The sequence below is a fragment of the Pseudophryne corroboree genome, chromosome 2, assembly GCF_028390025.1.
Source record: "Pseudophryne corroboree isolate aPseCor3 chromosome 2, aPseCor3.hap2, whole genome shotgun sequence".
In the NCBI taxonomy this organism is placed as follows: domain Eukaryota; kingdom Metazoa; phylum Chordata; class Amphibia; order Anura; family Myobatrachidae; genus Pseudophryne; species Pseudophryne corroboree.
In genome coordinates this window covers 757,660,974-757,686,002 of record NC_086445.1, presented here as the reverse complement: position 1 = coordinate 757,686,002, position 25,029 = coordinate 757,660,974, and the positions used below count along the sequence as shown (strand labels likewise).

General features: G+C 44.9%; 1 long non-coding RNA gene across 2 annotated transcripts in view; it reads right to left on the bottom strand.

The window, feature by feature from the left end:
• Positions 1-25,029, bottom strand: part of LOC135051187 (uncharacterized) — an 87,140-nt gene that overhangs the window by 51,515 nt on the left and 10,596 nt on the right. Inside the window, exon 1 of one of the 2 annotated variants that reach the window (XR_010242103.1) lies at positions 9,574-9,686. The exons of the other annotated variant lie outside the window; for it this stretch is intronic. This is a non-coding gene — a long non-coding RNA (uncharacterized LOC135051187). Of the gene's footprint in view, positions 1-9,573; positions 9,687-25,029 lie in introns of those variants that run through there. 2 annotated transcript variants of the gene reach the window in all.

Here is a 25,029-nt window from a genome sequence, read left to right as displayed (position 1 = left end):
AATTGTCCTTGGGCCCTCCCACTCACCCTTATGTTGTATAAACAGGACATGCACACTTTAACGAACCCATCATTTCAGCTACAGGGTCTGCCACACGACTGTGACTGAAATGACTGGTTGGTTTGGGCCCCCACCAAAAAAAGAAGCAATCAATCTCTCCTTGCACAAACTGGCTCTACAGAGGCAAGATGTCCACCTCATCATTATCCTCCGATTCCTCACCCCTTTCACTGTGTACATCCCCCTCCTCACAGATTATTAATTCGTCCCCACTGGAATCCACCATCTCAGGTCCCTGTGTACTTTGTGGAGGCAATTGCTGCTGGTGAATGTCTCCATGGAGGAATTGATTATAATTAATTTTGATGAACATCATCTTCTCCACATTTTCTGGAAGTAACCTCGTACGCCGATTGCTGACAAGGTGAGCGGCTGCACTAAACACTCTTTCGGAGTACACACTGGAGGGAGGGCAACTTAGGTAGAATAAAGCCAGTTTGTGCAAGGGCCTCCAAATTGCCTCTTTTTCCTGCCAGTATACGTACGGACTGTCTGACGTGCCTACTTGGATGCGGTCACTCATATAATCCTCCACCATTCTTTCAATGGTGAAAGAATCATATGAAGGGACAGTAGACGACATGTCAGTAATCGTTGGCAGGTCCTTCAGTCCGGACCAGATGTCAGCACTCGCTCCAGACTGCCGTGCATCACCGCCAGCGGGTGGGCTCGGAATTCTTAGCCTTTTCCTCGCACCCACAGTTGCGGGAGAATGTGAAGGAGGAGATGTTGACGGGTCACGTTCCACTTGACTTGACAATTTTCTCACCAGCAGGTCTTTGAACCTCTGCAGACTTGTGTCTGCCGGAAAGAGAGATACAAGGTAGGTTTTAAATCTAGGATCGAGCACGGTGACCAAAATGTAGTGCTCTGATTTCAACAGATTGACCACCCGTGAATCCAGGTTACGCGAATTAAGGGCTCCATCAACAAGTCCCACATGCCTAGCGGAATCGCTCTGTTTTAGCTCCTCCTTCAATGTCTCCAGCTTCTTCTGCAAAAGCCTGATGAGGGGAATTACTTGACTCAGGCTGGCAGTGTCTGAACTGACTTCACGTGTGGCAAGTTCAAAGGGTTGCAGAACCTTGCACAATGTTGAAATCATTCTCCACTGCGCTTGAGTCAGGTGCATTCCCCCTCCTTTGCCTATATCGTGGCCAGATGTATAGGCTTGAATGGCCTTTTGCTGCTCCTCCATCCTCTGAAGCATATAGAGGGTTGAATTTCACTTCGTTACCACCTCTTGCTTCAGATGATGGCAGGGCAGGTTCAGGATTGTTTGGTGGTGCTCCAGTCTTCTGTACGCGGTGGCTGAATGCCGAAAGTGGCCCGCAATTCTTCGGGCCACCGACAGCATCTCTTGCTCGCCCCTGTCGTTTTTTAAATAAATCTGCACCACCAAATTCAATGTTTGTGCAAAACATGGGACGTGCTGGAATTTGCCCAGATGTAATGCACGCACAATATTGCTGGCGTTGTCCGATGTCACAAATCCCCAGGAGAGTCCAATTGGGGTAAGCCATTCTGCGATGATCTTCCTCAGTTTCCGTAAGAGGTTGTCAGCTGTGTGCCTCTTCTGGAAAGCAATGATACAAATCGTAGCCTGCCTAGGAACGAGTTGGCGTTTGCGAGATGCTGCTACTGGTGCCGCCGCTGCTGTTCTTGCTGCGGGAGGCAATACATCTACCCAGTGGGCTGTCACAGTATATATAGTCCTGAGTCTGCCCTGCTCCACTTGTCCACATGTCCATGGTTAAGTGGACATTGGGTACAACTGCATTTTTTAGGACACTGGTGAGTCTTTTTCTGACGTCCGTGTACATTCTCGTTATCGCCTGCCTAGAGAAGTGGAACCTAGATGGTATTTGGTAACGGGGGCACACTACCTCAAGAAATTGTCTAGTTCCCTGTGAACTAACGGCGGATACCGGACGCACGTCTAACACCAACATAGTTGTCAAGGCCTGAGTTATCTGCTTTGCAGCAGGATGACTGCTGTGATATTTCATCTTCCTCGCAAAGGACTGTTGGACAGTCAATTGCTTACTGGAAGTAGTACAAGCGGTCTTCCGACTTCCCCTCTGGGATGACGATCGACTCCCAGCAGTTACAACAGCAGCGCCAGCAGCAATAGGCGTTACACTCAAGGATGCATCGGAGGAATCCCAGGCAGGAGAGGACTCATCAGACTTGCCAGTGACATGGCCTGCAGGACTATTGGCTTTCCTGGATAAGGAGGAAATTGACACTGAGGGAGTTGGTGGTGTGGTTTGCAGGAGCTTGGTTACAAGAGGAAGGGATTTAGTGGTCAGTGGACTGCTTCCGCTGTCACCCAAAGTTTTTGAACTTGTCACTGACTTATGATGAATGCGCTGCAGGTGACGTATATGGGAGGATGTTCCGAGGTGGTTAACGTCCTTACCCCTACTTATTACAGCTTGACAAAGGCAACACACGGCTTGACAACTGTTGTCCGCATTTGTGTTGAAATAATTCCACACCGAAGAGCTGATTTTTTTTGTATTTTGACCAGGCATGTCAATGGCCATATTCGTCCCACGGACAACAGGTGTCTCCCCGGGTGCCTGACTTAAACAAACCACCTCACCATCAGAATCCTCCTTGTCAATTTCCTCCCCAGCGCCAGCAACACCCATATCCTCATCCTGGTGTACTTCAACAGTGACATCTTCAATTTGACTATCAGGAACTGGACTGCGGGTGCTCCTTCCAGCACTTGCAGGGGGCGTGCAAATGGTGGAAGGCGCAAGCTCTTCCCGTCCAGTGTTGGGAAGGTCAGGCATCGCAACCGACACAATTGGACTCTCCTTGGGGATTTGTGATTTTGAAGAACGCACAGTTCTTTGCTGTGCTTTTGCCAGCTTAAGTCTTTTCTTTTTTCTAGCGAGAGGATGAGTGTTTCCATCCTCATGTGAAGCTGAACCACTAGCCATGAACATAGGCCAGGGCCTCAGCCGTTCCTTGCCACTCCGTGTCGTAAATGGCATATTGGCAAGTTTACGCTTCTCCTCAGACGCTTTTAATTTAGATTTTTGGGTCATTTTACTGAACTTTTGTTTTTTGGATTTTACATGCTCTCTACTATGACATTGGGCATCGGCCTTGGCAGACGACGTTGATGGCATTTCATCGTCTCGGCCATGACTAGTGGCAGCAGCTTCAGCACGAGGTGGAAGTGGATCTTGATCTTTCCCTATTTTAACCTCCACATTTTTGTTCTCCATATTTTAATGTGTGGAATTATATGCCAGTATCAATAGCAATGGCCTACTACTATATATACTGCGCACAACTGAAATGCACCACAGGTATAGAATGTAGATGGATAGTGTACTTAATGATGACACAGAGGTAGGTACAGCAGTGGCCTTCCGTACCGTACTGCTATATATAGTATACTGGTGGTCACTGTGTCAGCAAACTGCAAAACTAAAATGCACCACAGGTATAGAATGTAGACTGGTGGTCACTGTGTCAGCAAAACTCTGCACTGTACTCCTCCTATATAATATTATACTGGTGGTCCCGACTCCCCAGTCCCCACAACAAAGCAGCACACTGAGCACAGATATGGAGTGTTTTTCAGGCAGACAACGTATAATGGTGGTCACTGTCAGCAAAACTCTGCACTGTACTCCTCCTATATAATATTAATTATACTGGTGGTACCCAGTCCCCACATTAAAATAAAGCAGCACACTGAGCACAGATATGGAGTGTTTTTCAGGCAGACAACGTATACTGGTGGTCACTGTCAGCAAAACTCTGCACTGTACTCCTGCTATATAATACAGCTGCTCCCCAGTCCCCACAATTAAGCAGTGTGAGCACAGATATATATGCAGCACACTGAGCACAGATATGGAGCGTTTTTTTTTCAGGCAGAGAACGTATAACTGGTGGTCACTGATCAGCAAAACTCTGCACTGTACTCCTCCTATATTATGCAGCTGCTCCCCAGTCCTCCCCACAATGAATTAAGCAATAATGCACAATCAAATTCAACAATAACGGAGAGGACGCCAGCCACGTCCTCTCCCTAACATTTGCAATGCACGAGTGAAAATGGCGGCGATGCGCGGCTGCTTATATAGAATCCGAATCTCGCGAGAATCCGACAGCGGGATGATGACGTTCGGGCGCGCTCGGGTTACCCGAGCCATACGGGAGAATCCGAGTATGGCTCGGACCCGTGTAAAAAGGGTGAAGTTCGGGGGGGTTCGGTTTCTGAGAAACCGAACCCGCTCATCACTACTTTTTACCGACATGGTAACCGCGCGCAAGGTTGTTGAGTTACAAGTGGGAAGGTGTATGATTTTGGATGTCACTTTAAGAGGACATAACCTTAGGCTTATCAATATCTATGGCCCCCAGTCTCGCTGGGATAGGAAATATCTTTTTGAAATGATTAAACCCTTTCTTTTCACGGCTTAGCAAGTCAACTTTGGGGGCAATTTCAACGCCATCATTAGGCCAAAAGACAGGGGAGGCTCCAGAGGACTGAGGCTGGGCTATGATGAGATTTTTTTAGTTAGTATGGCTAGTCAGGCAGGTATGGTTGATGTACACATTAAACATCAACCAGACCTCACGGGTTACAATTACTTTTGTGGTCAGCGCAGATCTAGAATAGACAGGTTTTTTGTTTAGGAGTCCTCAAGCACTTTACCTTCAGAGGTAAAGTTTGTAGAGTTCTCCGATCATGTGTACTTAAGTTTTGTTTTGAATGCCTCGCAATCCTTCCAGAAAGGAAGGGGTCTGTGGCGTCTGAATACTGAGCTTCTCAAGGAAGAGGAAGTGAGACAGTCTTTCAGGGAGTTTTTTCAGGTGCAGGAGTCAATGTTGGAGGCTGGTTGGAGTAGATCGGAGAGGTGGGAGGAAGTAAAAAAGAGAGCCCAAAGTCTTTTCAGGAGGATAGTAGTCAAAAGAAACTTGGTTAAAAAAAATACCTACTATACTCTAAGAAGGAGATTAGATTTCCTGATCTCTGAACAGGGGGATAGTGGGGAAATCTCCCGGGTGAAATCACAGATGAGAGAACATCAGTATAGCCGTCTATCTTCTTTGATTTTGGAGAGGTATTACGGAAAGTACCACTCCCCGGATCCCTACCAGAGTTGTAGAAGGGGGATTGATGTTAAAGAGATAAGAGGGCTTGTTGATGAAGAGGGTGTGCTTCAGATGGGTGAGGAAGGCATCCTAAAAGTCATCAGGTCCTATTACGCTGAACTCTTGTCTGCAAAGGCACTTGACAGAGAAACGATGGAGGCATTTCTGAGGGAGACACCTGGTCTTGTGGAGCCAGATGCTTCTTTTGACTGTTTGAACAGCGAAATAGGTGTGGAGGAGGTCAGAGAGGAAATTGGTGGGTTAACTCCCAAAAAATCTCCCGGACCAGATAGTTTTACAGCTGAATTCTATAAAGAATTCTCAGATATCCTGGCTCCTCGTCTTGCGGAAGTATATAATACTATCCTGGGTGAGGGTGAACTCCCTCCTTCCATGAGACAGTCATCTCTTATTTTGCTGTCCAAAGGTAAGGACCCGGTCCATATTGAGAACTGGCACCCCATCGCTCTTCTCAATACGGACAGATAGATTCTGGCAAAAATCTTTTTCAACAGGCTAAGGGAATTTTCAGAGCTTGTACTTTCGCCTTCCCAGCACTGTACTGTAAAGGGCCGCAGTACCTTTACTGCTGTCTGGGAGGCTCTTGAAAGGTGCAGGGGTGGAAAGTTGAATAAGTTTCTGCTGGCATTGGATCAGTCTAAGGCTTTTGATCGGGTCAATCATAAGTACCTGTGGGCCTTACTTAAAAAGTATGGTTTCCCTATAAGGGCGGTAAATTGGTTGAAAGTTTTGTATAAAAAGGCCGAGAGCTTCCCACTTGTGAATGGTTGGGTAGGGCCTGCATTTTCAGTAGACTCTGGTGTTTGTCAGGGGTGTCCCCTGAGCCCTCTTTCGTACGTGTTTGCAATCGATCCTTTATAAGAAAGGTTGAGGGCGGCATGTTGGAAGGTGTGCAGCTGAACCCAGAGTTTCCTTTGAGTGCAGTAGCCTATGCTGATGACGTCACAGTAGTCCTGTCATCGGTGGCAGAGGCACGTGATGTAGACCAACTGATCATGGAATATTCAAGTGCTTCAGGTTCCATAATCAATCAGGACAAGTGTGAAGCTTTCTGGATGGGGGAGGAAGGCAACGACTTTGTTCTTCCGGACAGCCTCCCCAGGGCCAGCCAATGTATAAAAATCTTGGGCATCAAATTTGATCATGGTGACTATGCCAGTACAAATTGGGTCGGGAAACTGGATGGTGCAACCCGTAAAGTAAAGAGCTGGATAGGATGGAAGTTCTCTCTGAGGGAAAGGGTGGCCCTGTGTAAAACTTACCTGACTCCAATGTTTTTGTATGTCAGCTATGTATGTTTTTTGCCGCAGTCTTTGTGGACTAGAATGAATTCCTTGTTTTTTCTGGTTTTGTTGGGGAACAAGATGAACATTGTGAAAAGAGGTATCACTAACAGACCGAGGGCAGTAGGGGGCTTGGATATGGTAAACCCCGTAGTTTTCTTTGTAACAGCGTTTTTAAAGCTAAATGTTGGTGGTCTCTGCTTAGAGACGCCCCCTTGGTGGGTAAATAGCTTTAGGGAATGGGTGTCTCCCTTTATTAGAGTATGGTTACAAAATGGCAAACTGAGAATTTTTCGGGCTCATAGAGGCTGCCTCCTGATCTATGTGATCCAGTGTCTGAAAGTGATCAGGCGATGGGGCCTGCAGGTGAGTGATATAAGAGATCTCTCGAGAAAGGAGTTGGGGAAGAGGGTCTTGTGTTCCCACTTTTATGTCCCATTAGCCCTGAAAGACTGCCCAGGTAATGTTCTCACAGAAGGATTGAATCTGGTAAATTCCCAGAGGGTACCTCTGAAGTTTAGGGATATTGCCTGGTTCTCTTTTCAAGGGAGGCTTTATGTTAGGGGAAACATCAAATTTAGAAGTGCCGATGAACGTGTTTGCCCACGGGAGGAATGTCAAGGGGAGGAGGAGACCATGGACCACTTCTTCTGTGGATGTCCCTTTAACATAAAGGTTTACAAAACAGTGTCGGGTGCCATAGGCATCCCTTGCCTTTTAGGGCTCAGTTACCCGGAATGGGTTTATGGGGCATTCAAAGGGTATGGGGGCTTTGATTTAGGCACAATTTTTTTTAGTCAGCTTAGCGGTTAGGTTCCACACGTGGCAGGCACGGTGTCTGGTTAATTTGAGAGGAAAAGTCCTTCCCTGTGAAGAGGTAGTGGGTCGTATTCCTTATGAGGTGAGTCGGATGATGGATCTGGAGAAGAAGAGATTGGACACTGTCAGCTGGTCCAGATTGTGGCGCCAGTTGAAACCCCCTTAGTGAGTGGTGGAAGATTTCCTCTTTTCAGTCTCAGGTTCTTTTCTGTCCTGGTCACTATTTTTCAGCTGATTAGATTTTGTTGATTCATTATTTTTAAAGAAGGGGTTTGCATACACCTTAAAATATGCAGATATGTTACTCTAGTTATAATTATTTGTTGGTAGTCCAGTATGTATGGAGGGTGAAAGGTATGAATGAAGGTAGGATTGTGGATAAATGTGGGAGTATATGGAGGTGGAGGGTTTATGATAGATAAATAAATGTGTGTTAAATGTTGAGTCAACTAAGTGGGGAATGTTGGGGGGTTTCCCTGAAATGGATTCACAGAAATTATGTGGATCAAGGAAATGTTTAAAATGAAAGTATAATAAAGTGATGGAAAACATATTTTAGTTATGTAAACAGTAAATATCATGATGTAATGATCTCTATTTATTATGTATATAATTGTAAATACTGTATGATTATAATGTTTATATTTAGTTATAAAATGGAAGCTGTGCATAAATAAAAACATGCCCAGACACCTATACTACTGCTCTCTCCTGGTGTAACCAAGGCGTATATGCTACTGTTATCTCCCAGTGTAACCCAGGCGCGTATACTACTGTTCTCTCCCGGTGTAACCCAGGCGCATATACTTACTACTGTTCTCTCCTGGTGAAACCCATGCATGTAAACTGCTGCTCTCTCCCAGTCTAACCCAGGCACATACAGTATACTATTGTTCTCCCCAGTGTAACCCAGGTGCATATACTACTGTACTCTCCTGGGGATCGGTATGATATCCCGCCAATCATAATCCCGACGGTCTATATACCGACACCCATTGACCGATGGTCGAAATACCGACAAGGTCTAAATACCGACACGGACTAAATACCGACATGTAAAATACCGACAAGGTCTAAATACCGACATGTAAAATGCCGACAGGTCGAAATACCGACATGCATTTTTTGATGTTTTTGTGTGTGTATGTCGACATAAATCAACATGGACACCATATAAAGTGTACCGCGTCCCCTCGCATGGCTCGCTGCGCTCGCCATGCTTCGGGCACGGTGCCTCGCTGCGCTCGGCACACTATTATATTCCCCCTCCAGGTCCACTGGGACGGTAAAGTATGAACAAGTCGGTTTTAATAAAAAAAATCATGAAAAACTTGTGTCGGTATTTCGACCTGTCGGCATTTTACATGTCGGTATTTAGACCTTGTCGGTATTTTACATGTCGGTATTTAGTCCGTGTCGGTATTTAGACCTTGTCGGGATTTCGACCATCGGTCAATGGGTGTCGGTATATAGTCCGTCGGGATTATGATTGGAGGTAAAGCGACTGCATCCCCTCTCCTGGTGTAACCCAGTCACATATACTACTGCTCTCTCCTGGTGTGCAGACATATGTGCAGAAGCTCCTGAGCTCCAGAGACTAGCAGTGTAGCAGAGTGAGAGTGACCTCCCAACTGCAGGATTCCTGGGCAACAGTTGCTGCTCTCAGCAGGGGGAAAGTTGGAGTTTCAGCAGGTGGAAGGCCGAGTCCTAGGGATGCTGCCATCAGGTCCCAGAGGTATGAAGAAGGGGCAGGCATCCCCCACACCACCTCCTTCCCCAGCTGTAGAGTTTGCGGGATTGGGAAGGGATGGCAGATCAAGCCAGTCAGCCACGGATTACAAGGAGTACCAGCACTGTTGCCGTAGCCCCTGTGAAGCAACAAGGATTGCAGGAAGATTGTGTAACTTTAAGCCTGTGGAAGGTACCTCTGCCAGTAAGATTAGTGGTGGGGATGGTACAATCGCCGCAGTGGCTGAGCCTCCAGACAAGGAAGAGCTTAATGTTAGTGTAACAGAAGGGATCTCAGATGCAAAGGTCTCAGATGGCAATGATGTTGTTTCAGAGGATGATTACTGGATGAATTAGTGGCAGAAGCTAATCTTAAATCCTGGTATTATGCTTGCAAGAGAAAATGTAATATAATTGTCAATTTTGAGTGGGTCAGGATCCAGGGTGAAATGGATGAAATACAAGCAACCATGAGCAGTATTAATGCAAGAATAACATCCTTAAAAGAATGTAAAGGCAAAAGTTTCCTTACCAGCAGGGAATGAGTTAACTGAAATTCATAGAATTCAGGTTACACCTTCAGCAAAGGAGTTGATTCACCTGGAGAAGGAAGAGGGTGTGGTGATGGAGGAATCCCTAGCTATTGATGAGCTCCAGAGTGATGTACCTGTGATCCAGGAAGTGGCCGTGGTTGTTCTGGAAGCAGCTTCTTCAGCTGCTATAGAGATGGGAGCAGAGGTGAGGGGAGAGGATGGCAGCTCGGAAATCCCTGGTGGCGCACCAAGCAAGGTAAGATCTGTGCAGGTGTCATCACCCGTGGCTTCCAAGGTGCCAGGTGATGGGAGCAGTAATGAAAATGCTGTAATAGGTGATGGGCCGGGGAGGACCGGAGGGCAGGGCCTGGTGAGAAAGCAGTTGCAGAGTCAATGTACGGGAACATTCCAGCTCCTGCCATGGTGAAGGAAGCATTGTTGTTAATTAGGATCAGAAGTAAAGAAAAAGTATTCTAAAGACATCCCAGAAGGAAGGAATAAAAATGTGGGAGAAAAAATGCAAAGTCAAAATGTCAATTTAGGGCCACGTGTTTCTTTCTCTTACGTCCTAGAGGATGCTGGGGTCCATTTTAGTACCATGGGGTATAGACGGTTCCACTGGAGCCTTCGGCACTTTAAGACTTTTCAACAGTGCGAACTGGCTCCTCCCACTATGCCCCTCCTCCAGACCTCAGTTTAGAAAATGTGCCCAGGAGACTGGATGCACACCAGTGGAGCTCTACAGAGTTCTGCTGGAAAAAGACTTTAAGTTTTTTATTTTACAGGAAAGCTGCTGGCAACAGCTTCCCTGCTTCGTGGGACTTAGGGGAGAAGTAGAAACCAAATTCTCAATTAGTTCAATGGCTCTGCTTCCGCTGACAGGACACCATTAGCTCCTGAAGGGTACTGAACACAGCCCTTGTCTGGCTTCTGCTCACTTCCACAGCACTGCCGCCACCCCCTAACAGAGCCTGAAGCCAGAAGGCTGGTGAGTATTTACCAGAGACCTTCAGAGAGGGGCCCTCTTGTCATCATGGCAGCATTAAGGTACCAGCGCACTGCGCACAAACATGTCTCTCAGCACAGGGTGCAGGGCGCGCGCGCGGGGGGGGGGGGGGCGGCGCTCTGAGGGACATGAAAAATAAAATCCTTACTCTCACTGGCAACAAAGTACACACATAGGATCCGCTGGTGTACATATCTCTGCCAGTATAAATATTGTGTTCCTGAGGCTGAACCATGCCATTACAGGGGGCGGGGCTTCTCCTCAGAATTGCTAGTAACACTTTGGCACCATTTTCTCCTCACAGAGACACCGGAGCGCTGATTCTGAACACTGCTTCTCCTCACACATCGCTGATACAAGTATCGGGGTGTTATAGAAGGGGAGGGGAGCGCATAGTTATTGAAGTCTGCGATCTTCATATTGGATAAATAAGCGCTGTGGTTGTGTATTTATTGTATGTAATACATATAGGGCGCATGGTGTGGACTGGCAATACCCTGTGGGTCACTCTGACAGACTTTAGGTAGATCTGTCCCCAATAGCTTCCCTGTGTGTGTGAGAGGTGTGACTGTACATGTGTGTAACATGTTTAGAGAAAGTTCTTCCACAGAGGAATCCATTTTGGAGGCACAAGAGTGTTCTGAGCCTGTGTGGGTGAGAAAGCTGCAGAGTAATATGTGAATTCTCTGAGTCTAAACAAAAGACAAAGCAATGGAGGCAGTCTGTGGAGGATGCTCTGTTTGCTGATTCCTCCACGTCACCCATTCGGGACCCCTCCTGTTCCCAGAAAAGGTCTCTGACCCAAATTATGCAAAGGGACACTAACACATATTTCGACACTGAAGTCAACACAGGAGATTTGAGGGGGGTAGATCCTAAACTGGCTAAGAGCATTCAATGTATGATAGTCACTATAAAAGGGTTTGGAATTTCCTGACACAACACCTCCACCTGAGGAAAAAGATTATTTTAAATTAAATAAAAAAACAGGTGGTGACTTTTCCTCCATCTAAGGATAGCATACCCTTTCCCTGAAGAGGATAGGTGTAAGTGGGAGTCACCCCCAATGATAGACACCTCAGTCTCTAGGTTGTCAAAGAAAATATTTTTACCTGCCCCAGGGTCAGCTTCATTAAAAGAACCTGCTGACCGCAAATTAGAGACAACTTTAAGGTCCATCTATGTTGCTATGGGTACGTTACTCAGGCTCGCAATTGCTTCTGCGTGGGTAGATAACGCAGTGGAAAAGTGGGCAGACAATTTAATTGTTAATATTGACACGGTCGATAAAGATGATATGCTGCAAATTCTAGGTCATATCAAAGATTCTGCAGGTTACTTGGTTGAGGCTATGTAGGACGTAGGCTTACTGGGCACAAGGGCCTCTAATATGGCGATTTCACCTCGCAGGGCGCTTTGGATCCGCCAATGGAACGCTGACGCTGAATCCAAAATAAATATTGGGGCGCTCCCCTACAATGGTGAGACCCTCTTTGGAGAGAAACTAGATTCCATGATATAAACTAATCTGGCAAGTCAGCATTTCTGCCGTCGGCAGCTACACTGGCTGAAAAAGTATATAATTCTCATACTATGCAGTCCTTTCGGCCCAACAGGTACAAAAAGGTTAAGAGTACCCCTTTTGTCACAGGAAAAGGGAGAGGAAAAAGTAGAAAATCTACAACACCGTCAGGCTCCCAAGAGCAGAAGTCAGCAACTACTTCTGCAAAAGCCACAGTATGACGCTGGGGCTCCTCTGCGGGAGTGCAATCGGGTGGGGCACGTCTATTATTTTTCAGCCAAGTCTAGCTTCATTCATACCTGGATCCTTGGATATTACAGATAGTATCCCAAGGTTACAGGTGGGAATTTCAAGACCTTCCCCCATGCCGATTTTTCAAATCAGCCTTGCCAGTTGCAGCTCAGGACGGCACAAATGTCCTGAACGCAATACACAAATTATGTCAAGACAAAATAATTTCCTTGGTTCCTGCCGAACAAAGAAACCAAGGTTTTTATTCAAGCCTGTTTGTGGTGCCGAAGCCGGATGGCTCGGTCAGACCAATTTTAAACCTAAAATCTCTGAATCTTTATTTGAAAAGGTTCAAATTCATAATGCAATCCTTGAGAGCAATGATTTCCAGGTTGGAAGAAAAGGAATTTCTGGTGTCAGTGGACATCAAGGATGCTTACTTGCATGTCCCCATTTGCCCACCACATCAAGCACACCAGAGGTTTGCGGTTCAGGATTGCCACTACCAATTCCAGACATTACCGTTCGGGGTCTCCACGGCTCCGAGAATATTCACCAAGGTGATGGCGGAGATGATAGTTCTCCTTCGCAAACAAGGAGTCCGCCTAATTCTTGGATGATCTCCTCATAAAAGCGAGATCCAGGGACAAGCTACTCCAGAACATAGCATTGTCCCTGAAGGTGATTCAACAGCATAGTTGGATCATCAACTTTCCAAAATCCCAGATGGAACTGACAATTAGATTATCGTTTTTTGGAATGATCATGGTGAATGAGGTACAGAGAGTATTTTTACCGATGGAAAAGGCTCAGGAGATCCAGAGCATGGTCAAACAATGTTTGAGACCAAGAACAGTTTCAATTCAGCAGTGCATTCGCCTGTTGGGGAAAATGGTAGCTCCTTACGAGGTGCAACAATATGGCCGATTCCATGCCAGGGTCTTCCAGTGGGACCTACTGGACAAGTGGTCATGGTTGCATCTCCACATGCTTCAAAGGATAACCTTGTCAGCGAAAGACAGAATTTCGCTCCTGTGGTGGCTACAAATTTCTCACCTCCTGGAGGGACGCAGGTTCGGGATTCAGGCCTGGATCCTGGTGACCTTGGATGCAAGTCTCCGAGGATGGGGAGCAGTCACGCAAGGCGAAAGCTTCCAAGGAAGATGGTCAAGTTAAGAAACTCGCCTTAACATAAACATTCTGGAGTTGAGAGCTGTGTACAACAGTCTTCATCAAGCGGCACACCTTCTTCAAGGTCGTCCCATACAGATCCAGTCAGACAATGTAACGACAGTAGCTTACATAAACCGTCAAGGCGGAACAAAAAGCAGAGTGGCAATGGCAGAGGTGACAAAGATACTCCTCTGGGCAGAAAGACATGCAAAAGCTCTGTCGGCAATTTTCATTCTGGGAGTGGACAACTGGGAAGCAGACTTCCTCAGCAGACATGATCTCCATCCAGGAGAATGGGGCCTCCTCCCAGAAGTCTTTGTGGAAGTGGCAAGTTGTTGGGGGTGTTCCTCAAGTGGATATGATGGCATCACGCCTCAACAAGAATCAGAAATATTGTTCCAGTTCAAGAAACCCACAAGCAATAGCGATAGATGCACTGGTGACCCGGTGGGTGTTTCAGTTGGTGTATCTGTTCCCTCCACTTCCACTTATTTCATAAGTTCTCAAGATCATCAGAAGAACAGGAGTTCGGGCAATATTCATTGCTCCAGACTGGCCAAGGAGGGCTTGGTATCCAGATCTTCAAGAGTTATTAATGGAATACCCTCGGGCTCTTCCTCTTCGCGAGGACCTGCTTCAGCAGGGGCCATTAGTTTATCAGGACTTACAGCGGTTGCATTTGACAGCATGGCTGTTTAGCGCCAGATCCTAGACCGTAAGGGTATTCCCAGTGAAGTCATTCCCACACTTATTCTGGCCAGGAAAGGGGTAACGTCCAAACATTACCATAGTATTTGGAGAAAATATGTATCTTGGTGTGAATCCAAGAAGTCTCCTGCGGTGGAGTTTCAATTAGGATGACTTCTCCTATTTCTACAGGCAGGTGTGGATGCTGGATTGAGATTAGGATCTATCAAGGTTCAGATTTCAGCCTTGTTAGTTTTCTTTCAGAAACAATTGGCTTCTCTTCCTGAGGTCCAGACGTTCGTATAGGGGGTTCTGCGCATCCAATCTCCCTTTGTGCCTCCTGCGGCGCCATGGGATCTTAATGTGGTGTTGCAGTTCCTTAAATCAGACTGGTTTGAGCCTCTGCAAGATGTGGAGTTAAAGTTTCTCACTTGGAAAGTGGTCATGCTATTGGCCTTGGCTTCAGGCAAACGAGTGTCTGAGTTAGGAGCTCTGTCACACAAAAGTCCTTATTTGATATTTCATGAAGATAGGGTTGAACTGAGAACATGTCAGCACTTTCTTCCGAAGGTTGTGTCTTCTTTTCATATCAACCAACCAGTGGTGGTGCCAGTAAGTTCTGACACCTCAGCCGTCTCAAAGTCCTTGGATGTCGTCAGAGCGTTGAGGACTTATGTTTTAAGAACGGCTCGGATAAGGAAAACAGAATATCTGTTTGTCCTCTATGACCCCAAAAATATTGGGGGTCCTGCTTCTAAGCAAACTATTGCGCTCTGGATCAGGGGTACCATTCAGCACGCTCATTCCATGGCAGGATTGCTGTTACCGACTTTGGTAAAAGCCCACTCTACAAGGAAAGTGGGTTAGTTCTGGGCGGCTGCCCGGGGGGTCTCGGCTTTGCAAATCTGCTGAGCTGCTACTTGGTCGGGTGCAAATGCATTTGCTAAGTGTTATAAGTTTGACACCTTGGATGCTGACGACCTTCAATTTGGTCAGTCAGTTCTGCAGGAACAGTAGCACTTTCCCGCCCATACTGGGAGCTTTGGTACATCCCCATGGTACTAAAATGGACCCCAGCATCCTCTAGGACGTAAGAGTAAATAGGATTTTAATTACCTGCCGGTAAATCCTTTTCTCGTAGTCCGTAGAGGATGCTGGGCGTCTGCCCAGTGCTCATTTTTTCCTGCTGATTACATTTATCTTTTTGCGCACATGTGTTCAGATGTTGACAGCTGTTTCAGTTGCATTATATATGCTGGTTTGCAAGAGTTATGTTATTGGCCATTTTAGCCAACATGTTATTTCTGTATGGTGTGAGCTGGTGTGAATCTCGCCACAATTTTAATAGTAATTCCTCTCTCGAGAATGTCCGTCTCCTCGGGCACAGTTCCTATACTGAGGTCTGGAGGAGGGGCATAGAGGGAGGAGCCAGTTCACATTGTTGAAAAATCTTAAAGTGCCGAAGGCTCATGCAGAACCGTCTATACCCCATGGTACTAAAATGGACCCCAGCATCCTCTGCAGACTACAAGAAAAGGATTTACCGGCAGGTAATTAAAATCCTATTTTTTCAGTGACAGAAGGTGCAGGGAGTGCGGGCAAGCCTTACCCTGAAGGAATTCCTTATGCACAGAAGGCGGCAGGTATGGGGAAAAGTTCTGGAAATAAGGATTCAAGATTTGGTGGTGGTAGTGGTGGCCAGAGTGAGACAGAACCTAGTACAGTTTAAGTGGGTGGGCGATGATAAACCCCCCCCCACCTATGACTGATTTTCTTACGTTCATTTTTTCTTTTGGGGTTACATACTGAGATTTATATGCCTGTATTCAGCCCACAAAATCTGTTGAGTATGATGTCAGATTTTATAATAAAGAAACATTGTTTATTTTTTTTTGAAAAAGTTGTCAGTAAACAAGGACATGGATGGTTACTGTAATTATGAGGTGGATTAGGTGGAGAAGCAAAATGACATATAAAAGTAACCATCCTGGTCCGCAATGAATCCATGCCTGAGGAAGATATCAGGTTTTGGTTAAGCAATGTGAATTGCAATCAGACATCAGGAAAAAGGACCACACAAAGGGAGTGTGTGGAGGTCTTGGTAGGCCAGTGTATTTCTGCATCCTGGGGAGACCAGTATGTGCCATGTTCCATCTGTTGCATACATAGGTCGAGACCGGGTGCAGATATTTTATACTGGTCAACCAAGAACATGTTTTAAGTGTGGTGAGGCTGGCCACCTCAGTGGTGACTGTGGTGGTGTGAAATGTTCGATGTGTGGGGAGAGTGGACATACATCTAGATCATGTAATAAGGTGAAATGTAACCTGTGTGGGGAGATGAGACATCCATACTGTCGTTGCCCCATGGCAAGTCATAACAACAGAGGTTGCATGAAATTTGAAGAAAGTAGTAGCTCAGAAAAGATAACTCCTAGGGGTGGGATTAGTTCAAGTAAACAAAGAGAAATAGATGGTATGGGATATTGGAAAGAAAGTCTCAGAAGGAAGAAAAACTCAGTCTCAGGCCCAATCCCAGCCCCAATCCTGGTTTCAAGTGGAAAAAAAGGTGTGAAAACAACAAAGAGGAAAGTGGAGGAAGAGGTGATTCTTTCAAATAGGTTTGGGGTATTCTTCACAGATGAGGAAGAGGAGGAAAAAGTGGGTCTAGAAAAATGGGAACCAAGACTTAAACCTAGAAGACAGAGAAGAAAGAAAAAAGAAAGGAAAGAAGAAATAATCAAGATGGTAGGGAAGAGAAGGATGGAGGAGGGAATGCAGGCAGTAACATATAGGATGTTGCATCAGAAAGTTTAGAGTGGGATCCAATACGGATTGAATTGGAGGAAGGAAGAGAGGAAGAGGAGTTTGGGAAGCCACTGTTTGAGGAGGAGGAGTAGGTAGGTGTGGAGGTGGTTGCTGCTGAGGAGGAAGTGATGGTGATAAGGAAAGAGGCAGAGTGAATCTGAGAGTCAGATCAATCAAAATAATGAGTCTGGCCCTGGGTCACTGGATGCAAGGTAACCCCCTGACCCTGGTCCTAAAGTTGCTAGTACGGGTGTGGATGTGGTTGTGATTGAGGAAGTGAATGGTGTGGCATGTATAGACTGTGGTGTTGGTGGTGGGGGTGATAACTAGAGTTATGTATGTGCATAGTCCATTTCAACAATCTGGAACCATGGATCCCCATCCTGTTCGATGTGCCACAATGAATGTGGCTTCCATGTTATCCGTACGTGCTCGGTATCTGGCTTTTGAGTTTTTTGACAAACAGGACGTGGACATCTTGTTCTTACAAGAGACCTGGATCAACAGATTGTTAGCCCACAAAGCTAAAAGGGAGTGGTCCCTTTCTGCTGAGCCGTACGGTGGGGTAGCAGTACTTTTTACCAACATGGTCACCGTGCGCAAGGTTGTTAAGTCACAAGTGGGAAGGTGTATGATTTTGGATGTCACTTTAAGAGGACATAACCTTAGGCTTGTCAACATCTACTGTATGGCCCCCGGTCTTGCTGGGATAGGAAATGTCTTTTTGAAATAATTAAACCCTTTCTGTTCACGGCACAGCAAGTCATCTTTGGGGGCAATTTCAACGCTGTCAGGCCGAAATACAGGGGAGGCTCCAGAGGACAGAGGCCTGGCTATAATGAGAATTTTTTAGTTAGTATGGCTGATCAAGCAGGTTTGGTTGATATACACATTAAACATCAACCAGACCTCACGGGTTACACTTACTTTTGTGGTCAGCACAGATCTAGGATAGACAGGTTTTTTTGTTTAGGAGTCCTCAAGCACTTTACCTTCAGAGGTAAAGTTTGTAGAGTTCTCCAATCACGGGTACTTAAGTTTTGTTTTGAATGCCTCAAAATCCTTCCAGAAAGGAAGGGGTCTGTGGCATCTGAATACTGAGCTTCTTAAGAAAGAGGAAGTAAGAGTCTTTCAGGGCGATTTTACAGGTGCAGGAGACACTGAGGAGGTGGGTTGGAGTACATCGGAGTGATGGGAGGAAGTAAAAAAAGAGAGCCCAAAGTCTTTTCAGGAGGCTAGTAGTCAAAAGAAACTTGGTAAAAAAAAATACCTACTATACTCTAAGAAGAAGATTAGATTTCCTGACCTCTGAACATAGGGATAGTGGGGAAATCTCCCGAATGAAATCACAGATGAGAGAATATCAGTATATCTGTCTTCTTTTATTTTGGAAAGGGATTACGGAAAGTACACTCCCCGGGTCCCTACCAGGGTTACAGAAGGGGATTGATCTTAAAGAGATAAGAGGGCTTGTTGATGGAGAGGGTGTGCTTTAGAAGGGTGGGGAAGGCATCCTAAAAGTAATCAGGTTCTACTACGCTGAACTCTTGTCTGGGAAGGCACTTGACAGAGAAACAATGGAGGCATTTCTGAGGGAGACACCTGGTCTTGTGGAGCCAGATGCTTATTTTGACTGTTTGAACAGCGAAATAGATGTGGAGGAGATCAGAGAGGCAATTGTTGGGTTAACTCCCAAAAAATCTTCAGGACCATATACTGTAGTTTAACAGCTGACTTCTATAAAGAATTCTCAGATATCTTGGCTCCTCGTCTTACGGAAGTATATAATACTAGCCTTGGTGAGGGTGAACTCCTTCCTTCCATGAGACAGTCAGCTCTTATTTTGCTGTCCAAAGGTAAGGACAAAGTCCATATTGAGAACTGGCGCCCCATCGCTTTTCTCAATACGGACAAAAAGATTCTGGGGAAAAAAAATTCAACAGGCTAAAGGAATTTTCAGTGCTTGTACTTTCACCTTCCAAGCACTGTACTGTAAAGGGCCGCAGTACCTATATTGCTGTCCTTGGTTTCTGAAAGGCTCTTGAAAGGTGCAGGGGTGTAAAGTTGAATAAGTTTCTGCTGGTATTGGATCAGTCTAAGGCTTTTGATCAGGTCAATCATGAGTACCTGTGGGCCTTACTTGAAAGGCTGAAAGTTTTGTATAAAAAGACGAGAGCTTCCCAGTTATGAACGGTTGGGTAGAGCCTGCATTTTCAGTAGACTTTGGTTTTCGTCAGGGTTGAGGGCAGCATGTTGGAAGGGGTGCAGCTGAACCCAGAGTTTCCTTTTGAGTGTAGTAGCCAATGCTGATGACATCATGGTAGTCCTGTCATCGGTGGCAGAGGCACATGATGTAGACCAACTGATTATGAAATATTCAAGAGCTTCAGGTTCCATAGTCAATTAGGACAAGTGTGAAGCTTTCTGGATGTGGGAAGAAGGCAATAAGTTTAATCTTCCGGACAGCCTCCCCAGGGCCAGTCAAAGTACAAAAATCTTGGGCATAAAATTTGATCATGGTGACTACGCCAGTACAAATTGGGTCAGGGAACTGGATGGTGCAACCCATAAAGTAAAGAGCTGGACAGGATGGAAGTTCTCTCTGAGGAAAAAGGATAAACCTGTGTAAAACTTACCTGATCCCATGTTTTTGTATGTCAGCTATGTATGTTTTTTGATTCAGTATTTGTGGGCTAGAATTAATTCCTTGTTTTTTTCTGCTATTGTGGGGGAACAAAATGAACATTGTGCAGAGGTATCACTTACAGACCAAGGGCTAAAGTGGGCTTGGACATGGTCAACCCCCTAGTCTTTGTAACAGCTTTTCTGAAGCTAAATGTTGGTGGGCTCTGCTTAGAGACACCCCCTTGGTGGGTAAATGGCTTTAGGGAACGGGTGTCTCCATTTATTAGAGTATGGTTACAGGATGACAGACTGAGAATTTTTCGGGCTCATAGAGGCTACCTCCCGATCAATGTGATCTAGTGTCAGAAGATTATCAGGTGATGGGGCTTGGAGGTGGGTGATATAAGAGATCTCTCGAGAAAGGAGTTGGGGAAGAGGGTCTGTTGTTACCATTTTTATGTCCTGTTGGCCCTGAAAGACTGCCCAGGTAATGTTCTTACAGAAGGTTTGAATCTGGTAAATTCCCAGAGAGTACCTCTGAAGTTTAGGGATATTGCCTGGTTCTTTTTCAAGGGAGGCTTTAAGTTAGGGAAAACATCAAATTTAGAAGTGCCGGTGATTGTGTTTGCCCACGGGAGGAATGTCAAGGGGAGGAGAAGACCATGGACCACTTCTTCTGTAGATATCCCTTTAACATAAAGGTTTACAAAACAGTGGCCCTCATTCCAAGTTGTTCGCTCGCTAGCTGCTTTTAGCAGCATTGCACACGCTAAGCCGCCGCCCTCTGGGAGTGTATCTTAGCATAGCAGAATTGCGAACGAAAGATTAGCAGAATTGCGAATAGAAAATTCTTTGCAGTTTCTGAGTAGCTCCAGACTTACTCCTACACTGCGATCAGTTCAGTCAGTTTCGTTCCTGGTTTGATGTCACAAACACACCCAGCGTTCGCCCAGACACTCCCCCGTTTCTGCAGACACTCCCGCGTTTTTCCCAGAAACGCCAGCATTTTTTCACACACTCCCAGAAAACGGCCAGTTTCCGCCCAGAAACACCCACTTCCTGTCAATCAAACTACGATCACCAGAACGATGAAAAATCCTCGTTAGGCCGTGAGTAAAATACCAAAATTTTGTGCTAATTTACTTGGCGCAGGCGCACTGCGAACATTGCGCATGCGCAGTGTCGAAGTCAGAAAATATTACAAAACACATTACATACAAAAACCACATAGGTGGCCTCCATGTGCGTGCGTGTTCAGCTGTGCATGCACATATTCGCAAATTGTGTATGGTCGCTCCCGCGGTCCTGCGTGGTTTGAGCGTGGTATGAGTAATTACAGTGGAGTTTGTACTCTCATGGAAAAACCACAAAGACATATCATAAATCTAATATATATATATTGTATAAATCCCACACTGTCTGCTTTTTCTTCTAAATAGCATGAAGATCAGTCACACATAAATTAAAACTCCCAGAGACTAAAATACAATGGCCTTATTTACACTAAGCTTTGAAATTCTATGAAGAAGGCAAACACATTTTTTACGAGGATAGCCGAGTTTCAATTAATAACAATGGGTACTGGATTGTCATTGTCTCACCTGAAGACAAAAACAAACAAAGAGACAATACCCAGGAACCAAAGCTGTTAGAAAATCAATTAACAATAGCTAACCAAAACACAAAACCAGACATTTAGAAATCTAAGATATTAACATTCAGAGTCTAACCTCATGGAGATGTATGTGTGTGTATATATATATATATGTGTGTGTGTGTATGTATATATATATATATATATATATATATATATACACACACACATATATATATATATATATATATATATATATATATATATATATGGATATATGTGTATCTTGAGATTTGAAATAGATAATCATATCATGTGTCGGATCATATTGTTCAGAGTCACGTAAACATTTATCTGGTGGGAATAAGAACATTATTATATATTACCACATTAAGTTATTAATAATACCAGATTTATGTATGATTAATGTGATGGGTTTAACTGGTCATGGGGCGGGAACTCAGATGCAAACAACAGAAACCACATCTCAAGTCCTAGCCATCGCCCACTTCTTGAGCAGACCAATGGTCCCCGGTGCACAGGATATGTCCCACCCCCGAACCAATGGAAGAAGAGCACACAGTGTCTATTGTATTATGTTTTGATCTACTGTATAAAAAGCCTGCTGCAGCCTGGCCTGACAACAAGACTCTCAACGCAATCAACCTGATAGCAGAGGACCGGGCCGGGTTGCGCAAGCGAATATTCTCACGTATGTACATTGACTGTAGCCATTTACTCTGTTATATTGTAGTGTATAAATGGTATTGTTATCCCCTTCCAGATATATACGCTGAGGTGTTGGAGCCCAGTGTTTAACTACAAATCGGTGTTGTGTCCTCTTTTCCCTGCTAGGGTTTAAAGTGTATTACATTACCTAACTGTAAAAGGTTTTAAAGTGTATTAATACGGTGTGTACGCGCTGCGGGTACTTTGTACCATCAGCGCTGCATAAGGTTTAAGGTGTAATATCATTGTAGTGCTTTGCTGCATAAGGTTTAAGGTGTAATATCATTGCATTGCATTACTACTGAGGTTTTAAGTATATATCTGGGTGTGTGCGCGCTGTGTGTACTTTGTACCCCCAGTGCGGCGTTTGTACGCTAAGTCCGTACAAGGTATGGGACTCTGTACGCAAATAGCGTACAAAGTACGTAGAGTGCATATTAAGTCTAGCGGCCGCAGCGGCTCCATGGTAAAAGTGTGTTTAAAGGTATAGCTTTATGGTTTAAGATAATATCGACATTATCAGCAGTTTGCGACTAATCGCTCCGTTGCGAAAAAAATCTAACAAGCGAACAACTCGGAATGACCCCCAGTGTCGGGTGCCATAGGCTTTCCTTGCCTTTTGGGGGCTCAGTTACCCTGAATGGGTTTACTGGGTATTCAAAGGGTATGGGGACTTTGATTTAGGCACAGTTTTTCTAGTCAGTTTAGCGGTTAGGTTCCACACATGGCAGGCACGGTGTCTGGTTAATTTGAGAGAAAAAGTCCCTCCCTGTGAAGAGGTGGTAGGTTGTATTCTTCACGAGGTGAGTTGGATGATGGATCTGGAGAAGAGGACATTGGACATTGTCAGCTGGTCCAGATTGTGGCGCCAGTTGAAACCCCCTTAGTGAGTGGTGGAAGATTTCCTCTTTTCAGTCTCAGGTTCTTTTCTGTCCTGGTCACTTTTTCTCAGCTGATTAGATTTTGTTGTTTCATTTTTTTTAAAAGAAGGGGTTTGCATACACCTTAAAATATGCAGATATGTTACTCTAGTTATAATTATTTGTTGGTAGTCCAGTATGTATGAAAGGTAAATAGTATGAATGTAGGTAGGATTGTGGATAAATGTGGGAGTGTATGGAGGTGGAGGGTTTATGATAGATGGACAAATGTGTGTTAAATGTTGAATCAGCTAAGTGGGGAATGTTGGGGGGGTTACCCTAAAATAGATTCAAAGAAATGTTGTGAATCAAGTGAAATGTTTAAACTGAAAGTATGATAAAGTGATGGAAAACAAATTTAAGTTATGTAAACAGTAAATACCATGATGTAATGATCTCTATTTAATTATTATGTATATAATTGTAAATATGATTATCATGTTTAGATTTTGTTATAAAATGGAAGCTGTGCATAAATAAAAACATGCCCAGGCACATATACTACTGCTCTCTCCCGCTGTAACCCAGGCACATATACTACTGTTCTATCCCAGTGTAATCCAGGCACATATACTACTGTTCTCTCCTGGTGTAATCCAGGTGCGTATACTACTGCTCTCTCACGGTGTAAAACATGCACATATACTACTGCTCTCTCCCTGTCTAATCCAGGCACATATACTACTGTTCTCTCCCGGTATAACCTAGGCACATATACTACTGCTCTCTCCCAATGTAAACCAGGTGCGTATACTACTTCTCTCTCCCGGTGCAACCCAGGCACATATACTGCTATTCTCTCCTGGTGTGACCCAGTCACATGTACTATTGCTCTCTCCCAGTATAACCCAGGCACATATACTACTTTTGTCTCCCAGTGTATTCCAGGCACATAAACTACTGTTCTCTCCCGGTGTAATCCAGGTGCGTATACTACTGCTCTCTCATGGTGTAACCCAGGCACATATACTACTGCTCTCTCATGGTGTAACCAAGGCGCATATACTACTGCTCTCTCCTGGTGTAACCCAGGCGCATATACTACTGCTCTCTCCCGGTGTAATCCAGGCGCATATACTACTGCTCTCTCCGGTGTAATCCAGGTGCATATACTACTGTTCCCTCCTGGTATAACCCAGGCACATACACAACAGCTTGAAGTGGGCAGCGAAGTAGAGCTCTTTTTCTTTATATACTATGCTAGGTTGCACCTACAATGGCTGGTCACTTCTAAATTTAGCACATCTACGATCAGATCGGAATCCCCCCCCCCCACACACACACATTTGGGAACCCCTGGGCTAGCTACGCTATGTTAAAAATTAGTTTTTTTATCACTCACAATTGAGGATGTAATACTCTGATAGGAGAAACACATTTTTATGATTACCCTTAACTGTGGTAGTCCTTTGATTAATTATGCTTGGTCAAATTGGTGTACCCTTCTTAAAGTCCTAGTGTAGTTTTTCTACTAAATTTAATTTCACTGCATAGCAATATACACCTTTTGAATTTGTATGTGATGGCCATATTGTGAATAATCATGCATCTATTTTCTGATTTCCTCCCATACTCCAAGTAAGAAGAGTGATGTATCTATAATGGGTACAAGGTATGCGGTGCACACAGGCCCCTGGCTCCAGCGTGGCCCACACCTCAAACCCTGCACCCATTTCTTGAATACTTACCTCTTCAGAGGCCTGCATCAGCAGGAGTAGCTTTGTATAAGTCACCAGGAAAATAGCAAGGCGGCCCTTTTCCCAATGTTTCGCACATGCACAGAAGAAATGTGACTAGAAAATGGCTGCTGTGCCATTTTCCCAGAGTCCTGCACATGCACTGTAGTTTCTGGTACATAACTAGGATATCTTAGTAACCCTAGTGCTCAGAAACTATTGTGCTGCCCACAAGAGAGGAGAGGGTCTGTGTGCAGTCTCCGTCTGGGCTCCCTCCTCTTTAGCCAGCAGAGATATGCACTTGGAAACAACCCCATAGGTTAATTGTTTAATAGTTTATTGTCTAAACATTTATTAAGATCTTACTTGTTAAATTATATCAGTTACCATATATACTGTAGATGACATACAGTATATAAATGATTTTTGATACATTTACATTGACAACACTGGTCAACAGCAAATTTGCCCCATGATTGGTATTA